Source organism: Leiobunum rupestre, chromosome 2 (assembly GCF_980474605.1).
Source record: "Leiobunum rupestre chromosome 2, qqLeiRupe1.1.hap1, whole genome shotgun sequence".
Taxonomy (NCBI): Eukaryota; Metazoa; Arthropoda; class Arachnida; order Opiliones; family Sclerosomatidae; genus Leiobunum; species Leiobunum rupestre.
In genome coordinates this window covers 50,442,178-50,455,031 of record NC_143385.1, presented here as the reverse complement: position 1 = coordinate 50,455,031, position 12,854 = coordinate 50,442,178, and the positions used below count along the sequence as shown (strand labels likewise).

Genomic DNA, 12,854 nt, shown 5'->3' with positions numbered 1-12,854 from the left:
CTACGGCGGGGTTTTATTGAAATGGCATCAAAAAATTTCGAACGATTAAATGATAATTTTGGTCATGGTCATGGTCAGCAGTTAAGCGAAGGAAAAAAAAGAAAATTGCAGACGATTCCTTTAACAATTACATGTTGAGTTAATAACAAAATTTCTTTTTATTCGTGAAATTTAAACGTCGAAACATTGAAACTTTAAAGGTTTTCACACAGGTGTTTTGCGATGTGGGTGTTTATTTTTAGATTCAAAGCGAACTCTACCACAAGGTAGAGTATTCAAAAATAGCTTAAAGGCTCATAATATTGCTCCTCCCCACGGTAATCTTTAGTAAAAGGCGAAAGATTAAAGCGATTGAGGAGAAGCTAGAGCATAATATATCGTGGCTACTATAAGTAAAATGATTATTGTATCAAACCATGTTACACTATATTTTATTTGTATGAATTACAAGTAATAAAGCGAAGATTTTAATTACATTACTTTATCATGAGAAACGCACAAATTACCGTTCTTGTAAGAAGGTGTTAAAAAAAGAAATTTTGTTATTAACTCAACATGTAATTGTTAAAGGAATCGTCTGCAATTTTCTTTTTTTTCCTTCGCTTAACTGCTGACCATGACCATGACCATGACCAAAATTATCATTTAATCGTTCGAAATTTTTTGATGCCATTTCAATAAAACCCCGCCGTAGCTGGCGGCGTTATAGTCATTCGTGAAATTTAAACGTCGAAACATTGAAACTTTAAAGGTTTTCACACAGGTGTTTTGCGATGTGGGTGTTTATTTTTAGATTCAAAGCGAACTCTACCACAAGGTAGAGTATTCAAAAATAGCTTAAAGGCTCATAATATTGCTCCTCCCCACGGTAATCTTTAGTAAAAGGCGAAAGATTAAAGCGATTGAGGAGAAGCTAGAGCATAATATATCGTGGCTACTATAAGTAAAATGATTATTGTATCAAACCATGTTACACTATATTTTATTTGTATGAATTACAAGTAATAAAGCGAAGATTTTAATTACATTACTTTATCATGAGAAACGCACAAATTACCGTTCTTGTAAGAAGGTGTTAAAAAAAGAAATTTTGTTATTAACTCAACATGTAATTGTTAAAGGAATCGTCTGCAATTTTCTTTTTTTTCCTTCGCTTAACTGCTGACCATGACCATGACCATGACCAAAATTATCATTTAATCGTTCGAAATTTTTTGATGCCATTTCAATAAAACCCCGCCGTAGCTGGCGGCGTTATAGTCATTCGTGAAATTTAAACGTCGAAACATTGAAACTTTAAAGGTTTTCACACAGGTGTTTTGCGATGTGGGTGTTTATTTTTAGATTCAAAGCGAACTCTACCACAAGGTAGAGTATTCAAAAATAGCTTAAAGGCTCATAATATTGCTCCTCCCCACGGTAATCTTTAGTAAAAGGCGAAAGATTAAAGCGATTGAGGAGAAGCTAGAGCATAATATATCGTGGCTACTATAAGTAAAATGATTATTGTATCAAACCATGTTACACTATATTTTATTTGTATGAATTACAAGTAATAAAGCGAAGATTTTAATTACATTACTTTATCATGAGAAACGCACAAATTACCGTTCTTGTAAGAAGGTGTTAAAAAAAGAAATTTTGTTATTAACTCAACATGTAATTGTTAAAGGAATCGTCTGCAATTTTCTTTTTTTTCCTTCGCTTAACTGCTGACCATGACCATGACCATGACCAAAATTATCATTTAATCGTTCGAAATTTTTTGATGCCATTTCAATAAAACCCCGCCGTAGCTGGCGGCGTTATAGTCATTCGTGAAATTTAAACGTCGAAACATTGAAACTTTAAAGGTTTTCACACAGGTGTTTTGCGATGTGGGTGTTTATTTTTAGATTCAAAGCGAACTCTACCACAAGGTAGAGTATTCAAAAATAGCTTAAAGGCTCATAATATTGCTCCTCCCCACGGTAATCTTTAGTAAAAGGCGAAAGATTAAAGCGATTGAGGAGAAGCTAGAGCATAATATATCGTGGCTACTATAAGTAAAATGATTATTGTATCAAACCATGTTACACTATATTTTATTTGTATGAATTACAAGTAATAAAGCGAAGATTTTAATTACATTACTTTATCATGAGAAACGCACAAATTACCGTTCTTGTAAGAAGGTGTTAAAAAAAGAAATTTTGTTATTAACTCAACATGTAATTGTTAAAGGAATCGTCTGCAATTTTCTTTTTTTTCCTTCGCTTAACTGCTGACCATGACCATGACCATGACCAAAATTATCATTTAATCGTTCGAAATTTTTTGATGCCATTTCAATAAAACCCCGCCGTAGCTGGCGGCGTTATAGTCATTCGTGAAATTTAAACGTCGAAACATTGAAACTTTAAAGGTTTTCACACAGGTGTTTTGCGATGTGGGTGTTTATTTTTAGATTCAAAGCGAACTCTACCACAAGGTAGAGTATTCAAAAATAGCTTAAAGGCTCATAATATTGCTCCTCCCCACGGTAATCTTTAGTAAAAGGCGAAAGATTAAAGCGATTGAGGAGAAGCTAGAGCATAATATATCGTGGCTACTATAAGTAAAATGATTATTGTATCAAACCATGTTACACTATATTTTATTTGTATGAATTACAAGTAATAAAGCGAAGATTTTAATTACATTACTTTATCATGAGAAACGCACAAATTACCGTTCTTGTAAGAAGGTGTTAAAAAAAGAAATTTTGTTATTAACTCAACATGTAATTGTTAAAGGAATCGTCTGCAATTTTCTTTTTTTTCCTTCGCTTAACTGCTGACCATGACCATGACCATGACCAAAATTATCATTTAATCGTTCGAAATTTTTTGATGCCATTTCAATAAAACCCCGCCGTAGCTGGCGGCGTTATAGTCATTCGTGAAATTTAAACGTCGAAACATTGAAACTTTAAAGGTTTTCACACAGGTGTTTTGCGATGTGGGTGTTTATTTTTAGATTCAAAGCGAACTCTACCACAAGGTAGAGTATTCAAAAATAGCTTAAAGGCTCATAATATTGCTCCTCCCCACGGTAATCTTTAGTAAAAGGCGAAAGATTAAAGCGATTGAGGAGAAGCTAGAGCATAATATATCGTGGCTACTATAAGTAAAATGATTATTGTATCAAACCATGTTACACTATATTTTATTTGTATGAATTACAAGTAATAAAGCGAAGATTTTAATTACATTACTTTATCATGAGAAACGCACAAATTACCGTTCTTGTAAGAAGGTGTTAAAAAAAGAAATTTTGTTATTAACTCAACATGTAATTGTTAAAGGAATCGTCTGCAATTTTCTTTTTTTTCCTTCGCTTAACTGCTGACCATGACCATGACCATGACCAAAATTATCATTTAATCGTTCGAAATTTTTTGATGCCATTTCAATAAAACCCCGCCGTAGCTGGCGGCGTTATAGTCATTCGTGAAATTTAAACGTCGAAACATTGAAACTTTAAAGGTTTTCACACAGGTGTTTTGCGATGTGGGTGTTTATTTTTAGATTCAAAGCGAACTCTACCACAAGGTAGAGTATTCAAAAATAGCTTAAAGGCTCATAATATTGCTCCTCCCCACGGTAATCTTTAGTAAAAGGCGAAAGATTAAAGCGATTGAGGAGAAGCTAGAGCATAATATATCGTGGCTACTATAAGTAAAATGATTATTGTATCAAACCATGTTACACTATATTTTATTTGTATGAATTACAAGTAATAAAGCGAAGATTTTAATTACATTACTTTATCATGAGAAACGCACAAATTACCGTTCTTGTAAGAAGGTGTTAAAAAAAGAAATTTTGTTATTAACTCAACATGTAATTGTTAAAGGAATCGTCTGCAATTTTCTTTTTTTTCCTTCGCTTAACTGCTGACCATGACCATGACCATGACCAAAATTATCATTTAATCGTTCGAAATTTTTTGATGCCATTTCAATAAAACCCCGCCGTAGCTGGCGGCGTTATAGTCATTCGTGAAATTTAAACGTCGAAACATTGAAACTTTAAAGGTTTTCACACAGGTGTTTTGCGATGTGGGTGTTTATTTTTAGATTCAAAGCGAACTCTACCACAAGGTAGAGTATTCAAAAATAGCTTAAAGGCTCATAATATTGCTCCTCCCCACGGTAATCTTTAGTAAAAGGCGAAAGATTAAAGCGATTGAGGAGAAGCTAGAGCATAATATATCGTGGCTACTATAAGTAAAATGATTATTGTATCAAACCATGTTACACTATATTTTATTTGTATGAATTACAAGTAATAAAGCGAAGATTTTAATTACATTACTTTATCATGAGAAACGCACAAATTACCGTTCTTGTAAGAAGGTGTTAAAAAAAGAAATTTTGTTATTAACTCAACATGTAATTGTTAAAGGAATCGTCTGCAATTTTCTTTTTTTTCCTTCGCTTAACTGCTGACCATGACCATGACCATGACCAAAATTATCATTTAATCGTTCGAAATTTTTTGATGCCATTTCAATAAAACCCCGCCGTAGCTGGCGGCGTTATAGTCATTCGTGAAATTTAAACGTCGAAACATTGAAACTTTAAAGGTTTTCACACAGGTGTTTTGCGATGTGGGTGTTTATTTTTAGATTCAAAGCGAACTCTACCACAAGGTAGAGTATTCAAAAATAGCTTAAAGGCTCATAATATTGCTCCTCCCCACGGTAATCTTTAGTAAAAGGCGAAAGATTAAAGCGATTGAGGAGAAGCTAGAGCATAATATATCGTGGCTACTATAAGTAAAATGATTATTGTATCAAACCATGTTACACTATATTTTATTTGTATGAATTACAAGTAATAAAGCGAAGATTTTAATTACATTACTTTATCATGAGAAACGCACAAATTACCGTTCTTGTAAGAAGGTGTTAAAAAAAGAAATTTTGTTATTAACTCAACATGTAATTGTTAAAGGAATCGTCTGCAATTTTCTTTTTTTTCCTTCGCTTAACTGCTGACCATGACCATGACCATGACCAAAATTATCATTTAATCGTTCGAAATTTTTTGATGCCATTTCAATAAAACCCCGCCGTAGCTGGCGGCGTTATAGTCATTCGTGAAATTTAAACGTCGAAACATTGAAACTTTAAAGGTTTTCACACAGGTGTTTTGCGATGTGGGTGTTTATTTTTAGATTCAAAGCGAACTCTACCACAAGGTAGAGTATTCAAAAATAGCTTAAAGGCTCATAATATTGCTCCTCCCCACGGTAATCTTTAGTAAAAGGCGAAAGATTAAAGCGATTGAGGAGAAGCTAGAGCATAATATATCGTGGCTACTATAAGTAAAATGATTATTGTATCAAACCATGTTACACTATATTTTATTTGTATGAATTACAAGTAATAAAGCGAAGATTTTAATTACATTACTTTATCATGAGAAACGCACAAATTACCGTTCTTGTAAGAAGGTGTTAAAAAAAGAAATTTTGTTATTAACTCAACATGTAATTGTTAAAGGAATCGTCTGCAATTTTCTTTTTTTTCCTTCGCTTAACTGCTGACCATGACCATGACCATGACCAAAATTATCATTTAATCGTTCGAAATTTTTTGATGCCATTTCAATAAAACCCCGCCGTAGCTGGCGGCGTTATAGTCATTCGTGAAATTTAAACGTCGAAACATTGAAACTTTAAAGGTTTTCACACAGGTGTTTTGCGATGTGGGTGTTTATTTTTAGATTCAAAGCGAACTCTACCACAAGGTAGAGTATTCAAAAATAGCTTAAAGGCTCATAATATTGCTCCTCCCCACGGTAATCTTTAGTAAAAGGCGAAAGATTAAAGCGATTGAGGAGAAGCTAGAGCATAATATATCGTGGCTACTATAAGTAAAATGATTATTGTATCAAACCATGTTACACTATATTTTATTTGTATGAATTACAAGTAATAAAGCGAAGATTTTAATTACGTTACTTTATCATGAGAAACGCACAAATTACCGTTCTTGTAAGAAGGTGTTAAAAAAAGAAATTTTGTTATTAACTCAACATGTAATTGTTAAAGGAATCGTCTGCAATTTTCTTTTTTTTCCTTCGCTTAACTGCTGACCATGACCATGACCATGACCAAAATTATCATTTAATCGTTCGAAATTTTTTGATGCCATTTCATTAAAACCCCGCCGTAGCTGGCGGCGTTATAGTCATTCGTGAAATTTAAACGTCGAAACATTGAAACTTTAAAGGTTTTCACACAGGTGTTTTGCGATGTGGGTGTTTATTTTTAGATTCAAAGCGAACTCTACCACAAGGTAGAGTATTCAAAAATAGCTTAAAGGCTCATAATATTGCTCCTCCCCACGGTAATCTTTAGTAAAAGGCGAAAGATTAAAGCGATTGAGGAGAAGCTAGAGCATAATATATCGTGGCTACTATAAGTAAAATGATTATTGTATCAAACCATGTTACACTATATTTTATTTGTATGAATTACAAGTAATAAAGCGAAGATTTTAATTACATTACTTTATCATGAGAAACGCACAAATTACCGTTCTTGTAAGAAGGTGTTAAAAAAAGAAATTTTGTTATTAACTCAACATGTAATTGTTAAAGGAATCGTCTGCAATTTTCTTTTTTTTCCTTCGCTTAACTGCTGACCATGACCATGACCATGACCAAAATTATCATTTAATCGTTCGAAATTTTTTGATGCCATTTCAATAAAACCCCGCCGTAGCTGGCGGCGTTATAGTCATTCGTGAAATTTAAACGTCGAAACATTGAAACTTTAAAGGTTTTCACACAGGTGTTTTGCGATGTGGGTGTTTATTTTTAGATTCAAAGCGAACTCTACCACAAGGTAGAGTATACAAAAATAGCTTAAAGGCTCATAATATTGCTCCTCCCCACGGTAATCTTTAGTAAAAGGCGAAAGATTAAAGCGATTGAGGAGAAGCTAGAGCATAATATATCGTGGCTACTATAAGTAAAATGATTATTGTATCAAACCATGTTACACTATATTTTATTTGTATGAATTACAAGTAATAAAGCGAAGATTTTAATTACATTACTTTATCATGAGAAACGCACAAATTACCGTTCTTGTAAGAAGGTGTTAAAAAAAGAAATTTTGTTATTAACTCAACATGTAATTGTTAAAGGAATCGTCTGCAATTTTCTTTTTTTTCCTTCGCTTAACTGCTGACCATGACCATGACCATGACCAAAATTATCATTTAATCGTTCGAAATTTTTTGATGCCATTTCAATAAAACCCCGCCGTAGCTGGCGGCGTTATAGTCATTCGTGAAATTTAAACGTCGAAACATTGAAACTTTAAAGGTTTTCACACAGGTGTTTTGCGATGTGGGTGTTTATTTTTAGATTCAAAGCGAACTCTACCACAAGGTAGAGTATTCAAAAATAGCTTAAAGGCTCATAATATTGCTCCTCCCCACGGTAATCTTTAGTAAAAGGCGAAAGATTAAAGCGATTGAGGAGAAGCTAGAGCATAATATATCGTGGCTACTATAAGTAAAATGATTATTGTATCAAACCATGTTACACTATATTTTATTTGTATGAATTACAAGTAATAAAGCGAAGATTTTAATTACATTACTTTATCATGAGAAACGCACAAATTACCGTTCTTGTAAGAAGGTGTTAAAAAAAGAAATTTTGTTATTAACTCAACATGTAATTGTTAAAGGAATCGTCTGCAATTTTCTTTTTTTTCCTTCGCTTAACTGCTGACCATGACCATGACCATGACCAAAATTATCATTTAATCGTTCGAAATTTTTTGATGCCATTTCAATAAAACCCCGCCGTAGCTGGCGGCGTTATAGTCATTCGTGAAATTTAAACGTCGAAACATTGAAACTTTAAAGGTTTTCACACAGGTGTTTTGCGATGTGGGTGTTTATTTTTAGATTCAAAGCGAACTCTACCACAAGGTAGAGTATTCAAAAATAGCTTAAAGGCTCATAATATTGCTCCTCCCCACGGTAATCTTTAGTAAAAGGCGAAAGATTAAAGCGATTGAGGAGAAGCTAGAGCATAATATATCGTGGCTACTATAAGTAAAATGATTATTGTATCAAACCATGTTACACTATATTTTATTTGTATGAATTACAAGTAATAAAGCGAAGATTTTAATTACATTACTTTATCATGAGAAACGCACAAATTACCGTTCTTGTAAGAAGGTGTTAAAAAAAGAAATTTTGTTATTAACTCAACATGTAATTGTTAAAGGAATCGTCTGCAATTTTCTTTTTTTTCCTTCGCTTAACTGCTGACCATGACCATGACCATGACCAAAATTATCATTTAATCGTTCGAAATTTTTTGATGCCATTTCAATAAAACCCCGCCGTAGCTGGCGGCGTTATAGTCATTCGTGAAATTTAAACGTCGAAACATTGAAACTTTAAAGGTTTTCACACAGGTGTTTTGCGATGTGGGTGTTTATTTTTAGATTCAAAGCGAACTCTACCACAAGGTAGAGTATTCAAAAATAGCTTAAAGGCTCATAATATTGCTCCTCCCCACGGTAATCTTTAGTAAAAGGCGAAAGATTAAAGCGATTGAGGAGAAGCTAGAGCGTAATATATCGTGGCTACTATAAGTAAAATGATTATTGTATCAAACCATGTTACACTATATTTTATTTGTATGAATTACAAGTAATAAAGCGAAGATTTTAATTACATTACTTTATCATGAGAAACGCACAAATTACCGTTCTTGTAAGAAGGTGTTAAAAAAAGAAATTTTGTTATTAACTCAACATGTAATTGTTAAAGGAATCGTCTGCAATTTTCTTTTTTTTCCTTCGCTTAACTGCGGACCATGACCATGACCATGACCAAAATTATCATTTAATCGTTCGAAATTTTTTGATGCCATTTCAATAAAACCCCGCCGTAGCTGGCGGCGTTATAGTCATTCGTGAAATTTAAACGTCGAAACATTGAAACTTTAAAGGTTTTCACACAGGTGTTTTGCGATGTGGGTGTTTATTTTTAGATTCAAAGCGAACTCTACCACAAGGTAGAGTATACAAAAATAGCTTAAAGGCTCATAATATTGCTCCTCCCCACGGTAATCTTTAGTAAAAGGCGAAAGATTAAAGCGATTGAGGAGAAGCTAGAGCGTAATATATCGTGGCTACTATAAGTAAAATGATTATTGTATCAAACCATGTTACACTATATTTTATTTGTATGAATTACAAGTAATAAAGCGAAGATTTTAATTACATTACTTTATCATGAGAAACGCACAAATTACCGTTCTTGTAAGAAGGTGTTAAAAAAAGAAATTTTGTTATTAACTCAACATGTAATTGTTAAAGGAATCGTCTGCAATTTTCTTTTTTTTCCTTCGCTTAACTGCTGACCATGACCATGACCATGACCAAAATTATCATTTAATCGTTCGAAATTTTTTGATGCCATTTCAATAAAACCCCGCCGTAGCTGGCGGCGTTATAGTCATTCGTGAAATTTAAACGTCGAAACATTGAAACTTTAAAGGTTTTCACACAGGTGTTTTGCGATGTGGGTGTTTATTTTTAGATTCAAAGCGAACTCTACCACAAGGTAGAGTATTCAAAAATAGCTTAAAGGCTCATAATATTGCTCCTCCCCACGGTAATCTTTAGTAAAAGGCGAAAGATTAAAGCGATTGAGGAGAAGCTAGAGCATAATATATCGTGGCTACTATAAGTAAAATGATTATTGTATCAAACCATGTTACACTATATTTTATTTGTATGAATTACAAGTAATAAAGCGAAGATTTTAATTACATTACTTTATCATGAGAAACGCACAAATTACCGTTCTTGTAAGAAGGTGTTAAAAAAAGAAATTTTGTTATTAACTCAACATGTAATTGTTAAAGGAATCGTCTGCAATTTTCTTTTTTTTCCTTCGCTTAACTGCTGACCATGACCATGACCATGACCAAAATTATCATTTAATCGTTCGAAATTTTTTGATGCCATTTCAATAAAACCCCGCCGTAGCTGGCGGCGTTATAGTCATTCGTGAAATTTAAACGTCGAAACATTGAAACTTTAAAGGTTTTCACACAGGTGTTTTGCGATGTGGGTGTTTATTTTTAGATTCAAAGCGAACTCTACCACAAGGTAGAGTATTCAAAAATAGCTTAAAGGCTCATAATATTGCTCCTCCCCACGGTAATCTTTAGTAAAAGGCGAAAGATTAAAGCGATTGAGGAGAAGCTAGAGCATAATATATCGTGGCTACTATAAGTAAAATGATTATTGTATCAAACCATGTTACACTATATTTTATTTGTATGAATTACAAGTAATAAAGCGAAGATTTTAATTACATTACTTTATCATGAGAAACGCACAAATTACCGTTCTTGTAAGAAGGTGTTAAAAAAAGAAATTTTGTTATTAACTCAACATGTAATTGTTAAAGGAATCGTCTGCAATTTTCTTTTTTTTCCTTCGCTTAACTGCTGACCATGACCATGACCATGACCAAAATTATCATTTAATCGTTCGAAATTTTTTGATGCCATTTCAATAAAACCCCGCCGTAGCTGGCGGCGTTATAGTCATTCGTGAAATTTAAACGTCGAAACATTGAAACTTTAAAGGTTTTCACACAGGTGTTTTGCGATGTGGGTGTTTATTTTTAGATTCAAAGCGAACTCTACCACAAGGTAGAGTATTCAAAAATAGCTTAAAGGCTCATAATATTGCTCCTCCCCACGGTAATCTTTAGTAAAAGGCGAAAGATTAAAGCGATTGAGGAGAAGCTAGAGCATAATATATCGTGGCTACTATAAGTAAAATGATTATTGTATCAAACCATGTTACACTATATTTTATTTGTATGAATTACAAGTAATAAAGCGAAGATTTTAATTACATTACTTTATCATGAGAAACGCACAAATTACCGTTCTTGTAAGAAGGTGTTAAAAAAAGAAATTTTGTTATTAACTCAACATGTAATTGTTAAAGGAATCGTCTGCAATTTTCTTTTTTTTCCTTCGCTTAACTGCTGACCATGACCATGACCATGACCAAAATTATCATTTAATCGTTCGAAATTTTTTGATGCCATTTCAATAAAACCCCGCCGTAGCTGGCGGCGTTATAGTCATTCGTGAAATTTAAACGTCGAAACATTGAAACTTTAAAGGTTTTCACACAGGTGTTTTGCGATGTGGGTGTTTATTTTTAGATTCAAAGCGAACTCTACCACAAGGTAGAGTATTCAAAAATAGCTTAAAGGCTCATAATATTGCTCCTCCCCACGGTAATCTTTAGTAAAAGGCGAAAGATTAAAGCGATTGAGGAGAAGCTAGAGCATAATATATCGTGGCTACTATAAGTAAAATGATTATTGTATCAAACCATGTTACACTATATTTTATTTGTATGAATTACAAGTAATAAAGCGAAGATTTTAATTACATTACTTTATCATGAGAAACGCACAAATTACCGTTCTTGTAAGAAGGTGTTAAAAAAAGAAATTTTGTTATTAACTCAACATGTAATTGTTAAAGGAATCGTCTGCAATTTTCTTTTTTTTCCTTCGCTTAACTGCTGACCATGACCATGACCATGACCAAAATTATCATTTAATCGTTCGAAATTTTTTGATGCCATTTCAATAAAACCCCGCCGTAGCTGGCGGCGTTATAGTCATTCGTGAAATTTAAACGTCGAAACATTGAAACTTTAAAGGTTTTCACACAGGTGTTTTGCGATGTGGGTGTTTATTTTTAGATTCAAAGCGAACTCTACCACAAGGTAGAGTATTCAAAAATAGCTTAAAGGCTCATAATATTGCTCCTCCCCACGGTAATCTTTAGTAAAAGGCTTTTATTGTTTGTAATTAAATTAATACAATCCAAAAATAAAAATAGTTGAATTGTAAAAGCCTATACATATTTACAAATAACAATAAATTTTACATTTTTCAAAAAATTTTAAAAGCAACACAGTACATTTTTGTAAATTTAAAAGAAACGTTAAAATAAAAGAACTAATTCATTATTATCTTTGATCTGAACTAATGGTAATTCCGCGCGGCACCACTTATCGGTAAAGTCTGGTTTCTGAAAATGGAGAAAGTCGGCTCTGGCCCTTAGCAGTATCCGAGAGCGGGCTTTGGCAAGCATTACGAAGGTTGACACGTCTTGGCGAGAATATACTTTAGAGTTGCGCGCGTCCCACGCCTGGAACCGAAGTTCCGATACCAAGATCCGGAAGACGTAGCGAAGGGGACCGGTTACCGGGATAATTTCTTGATAAACAGCGACTCTCGCCGTGATGAAACGAAGGCGGAAGAAACGTCGAAGGTGATGCCAAATTGGTCTGACGGAGAGGCAGTCGAAGAGAGCGTGAATTACGGTTTCAGGGTCCCGGCAAAAGGGACACGTCCAAGAATTATACATCCCATGAGCCTGTAGGAAGAACCGGACAGGCAGAATACGATGCGCGGTTTTCCAGAGTAAATCTCTTCGTGACGGTTCGATGTCTCGGTTAGCCGCTTCCCAGAATATCGCTTCCCAATTTATATTTGGAAGATCTCGCTTAGCTTTGATGTCAGGATCTGTTCGTAAAAAAGCGCTGACCTCTTTATTAGTGGACTTACTCCATTCGAAATTTCTGTCTTTAATTTTGAAATCCCTCGTTTGAGCGGTGAAATCCTTATATGACTGGTGGACTTCCCCGGCGTGTGGAAGACGTCTGTCCCAAAATTGACCAAAGACGGTGGACAAGGTACTTGACAGAAGATAGCGGACTGATGTGTTGACCGGGTGG

The 12,854-nt window shown here is 33.8% G+C and overlaps 21 non-coding genes across 21 annotated transcripts; all 21 read right to left on the bottom strand.

The window, feature by feature from the left end:
• Positions 1–252: 252 nt before the first annotated feature.
• On the bottom strand, positions 253–371 carry LOC149957914 (U5 spliceosomal RNA). The gene has a single exon (XR_016478931.1). It is a non-coding gene; the product is annotated as a U5 spliceosomal RNA (small nuclear RNA).
• Positions 372–803: 432 nt separating this feature from the next.
• LOC149957913 (U5 spliceosomal RNA) lies at positions 804–922 on the bottom strand. Its single transcript, XR_016478930.1, has one exon. It is a non-coding gene; the product is annotated as a U5 spliceosomal RNA (small nuclear RNA).
• Positions 923–1,354: 432 nt separating this feature from the next.
• Positions 1,355–1,473, bottom strand: LOC149957912 (U5 spliceosomal RNA). The gene has a single exon (XR_016478929.1). It is a non-coding gene; the product is annotated as a U5 spliceosomal RNA (small nuclear RNA).
• Positions 1,474–1,905: 432 nt separating this feature from the next.
• On the bottom strand, positions 1,906–2,024 carry LOC149957911 (U5 spliceosomal RNA). Its single transcript, XR_016478928.1, has one exon. It is a non-coding gene; the product is annotated as a U5 spliceosomal RNA (small nuclear RNA).
• A 432-nt stretch (positions 2,025–2,456) lies between these two features.
• LOC149957910 (U5 spliceosomal RNA) lies at positions 2,457–2,575 on the bottom strand. The gene has a single exon (XR_016478927.1). It is a non-coding gene; the product is annotated as a U5 spliceosomal RNA (small nuclear RNA).
• Positions 2,576–3,007: 432 nt separating this feature from the next.
• Positions 3,008–3,126, bottom strand: LOC149957909 (U5 spliceosomal RNA). The gene has a single exon (XR_016478926.1). It is a non-coding gene; the product is annotated as a U5 spliceosomal RNA (small nuclear RNA).
• Positions 3,127–3,558: 432 nt separating this feature from the next.
• LOC149957908 (U5 spliceosomal RNA) lies at positions 3,559–3,677 on the bottom strand. The gene has a single exon (XR_016478925.1). It is a non-coding gene; the product is annotated as a U5 spliceosomal RNA (small nuclear RNA).
• A 432-nt stretch (positions 3,678–4,109) lies between these two features.
• Positions 4,110–4,228, bottom strand: LOC149957907 (U5 spliceosomal RNA). The gene has a single exon (XR_016478924.1). It is a non-coding gene; the product is annotated as a U5 spliceosomal RNA (small nuclear RNA).
• Positions 4,229–4,660: 432 nt separating this feature from the next.
• On the bottom strand, positions 4,661–4,779 carry LOC149957906 (U5 spliceosomal RNA). The gene has a single exon (XR_016478923.1). It is a non-coding gene; the product is annotated as a U5 spliceosomal RNA (small nuclear RNA).
• Positions 4,780–5,211: 432 nt separating this feature from the next.
• Positions 5,212–5,330, bottom strand: LOC149957905 (U5 spliceosomal RNA). The gene has a single exon (XR_016478921.1). It is a non-coding gene; the product is annotated as a U5 spliceosomal RNA (small nuclear RNA).
• A 432-nt stretch (positions 5,331–5,762) lies between these two features.
• On the bottom strand, positions 5,763–5,881 carry LOC149957904 (U5 spliceosomal RNA). The gene has a single exon (XR_016478920.1). It is a non-coding gene; the product is annotated as a U5 spliceosomal RNA (small nuclear RNA).
• A 432-nt stretch (positions 5,882–6,313) lies between these two features.
• LOC149957903 (U5 spliceosomal RNA) lies at positions 6,314–6,432 on the bottom strand. Its single transcript, XR_016478919.1, has one exon. It is a non-coding gene; the product is annotated as a U5 spliceosomal RNA (small nuclear RNA).
• A 432-nt stretch (positions 6,433–6,864) lies between these two features.
• Positions 6,865–6,983, bottom strand: LOC149957902 (U5 spliceosomal RNA). The gene has a single exon (XR_016478820.1). It is a non-coding gene; the product is annotated as a U5 spliceosomal RNA (small nuclear RNA).
• Positions 6,984–7,415: 432 nt separating this feature from the next.
• On the bottom strand, positions 7,416–7,534 carry LOC149957901 (U5 spliceosomal RNA). Its single transcript, XR_016478918.1, has one exon. It is a non-coding gene; the product is annotated as a U5 spliceosomal RNA (small nuclear RNA).
• Positions 7,535–7,966: 432 nt separating this feature from the next.
• LOC149957900 (U5 spliceosomal RNA) lies at positions 7,967–8,085 on the bottom strand. The gene has a single exon (XR_016478917.1). It is a non-coding gene; the product is annotated as a U5 spliceosomal RNA (small nuclear RNA).
• Positions 8,086–8,517: 432 nt separating this feature from the next.
• On the bottom strand, positions 8,518–8,636 carry LOC149957899 (U5 spliceosomal RNA). Its single transcript, XR_016479328.1, has one exon. It is a non-coding gene; the product is annotated as a U5 spliceosomal RNA (small nuclear RNA).
• Positions 8,637–9,068: 432 nt separating this feature from the next.
• Positions 9,069–9,187, bottom strand: LOC149957898 (U5 spliceosomal RNA). The gene has a single exon (XR_016479326.1). It is a non-coding gene; the product is annotated as a U5 spliceosomal RNA (small nuclear RNA).
• Positions 9,188–9,619: 432 nt separating this feature from the next.
• LOC149957897 (U5 spliceosomal RNA) lies at positions 9,620–9,738 on the bottom strand. The gene has a single exon (XR_016478916.1). It is a non-coding gene; the product is annotated as a U5 spliceosomal RNA (small nuclear RNA).
• Positions 9,739–10,170: 432 nt separating this feature from the next.
• On the bottom strand, positions 10,171–10,289 carry LOC149957896 (U5 spliceosomal RNA). The gene has a single exon (XR_016478915.1). It is a non-coding gene; the product is annotated as a U5 spliceosomal RNA (small nuclear RNA).
• A 432-nt stretch (positions 10,290–10,721) lies between these two features.
• Positions 10,722–10,840, bottom strand: LOC149957895 (U5 spliceosomal RNA). The gene has a single exon (XR_016478914.1). It is a non-coding gene; the product is annotated as a U5 spliceosomal RNA (small nuclear RNA).
• Positions 10,841–11,272: 432 nt separating this feature from the next.
• Positions 11,273–11,391, bottom strand: LOC149957894 (U5 spliceosomal RNA). The gene has a single exon (XR_016478913.1). It is a non-coding gene; the product is annotated as a U5 spliceosomal RNA (small nuclear RNA).
• Between the last annotated feature and the right edge of the window lie 1,463 nt (positions 11,392–12,854).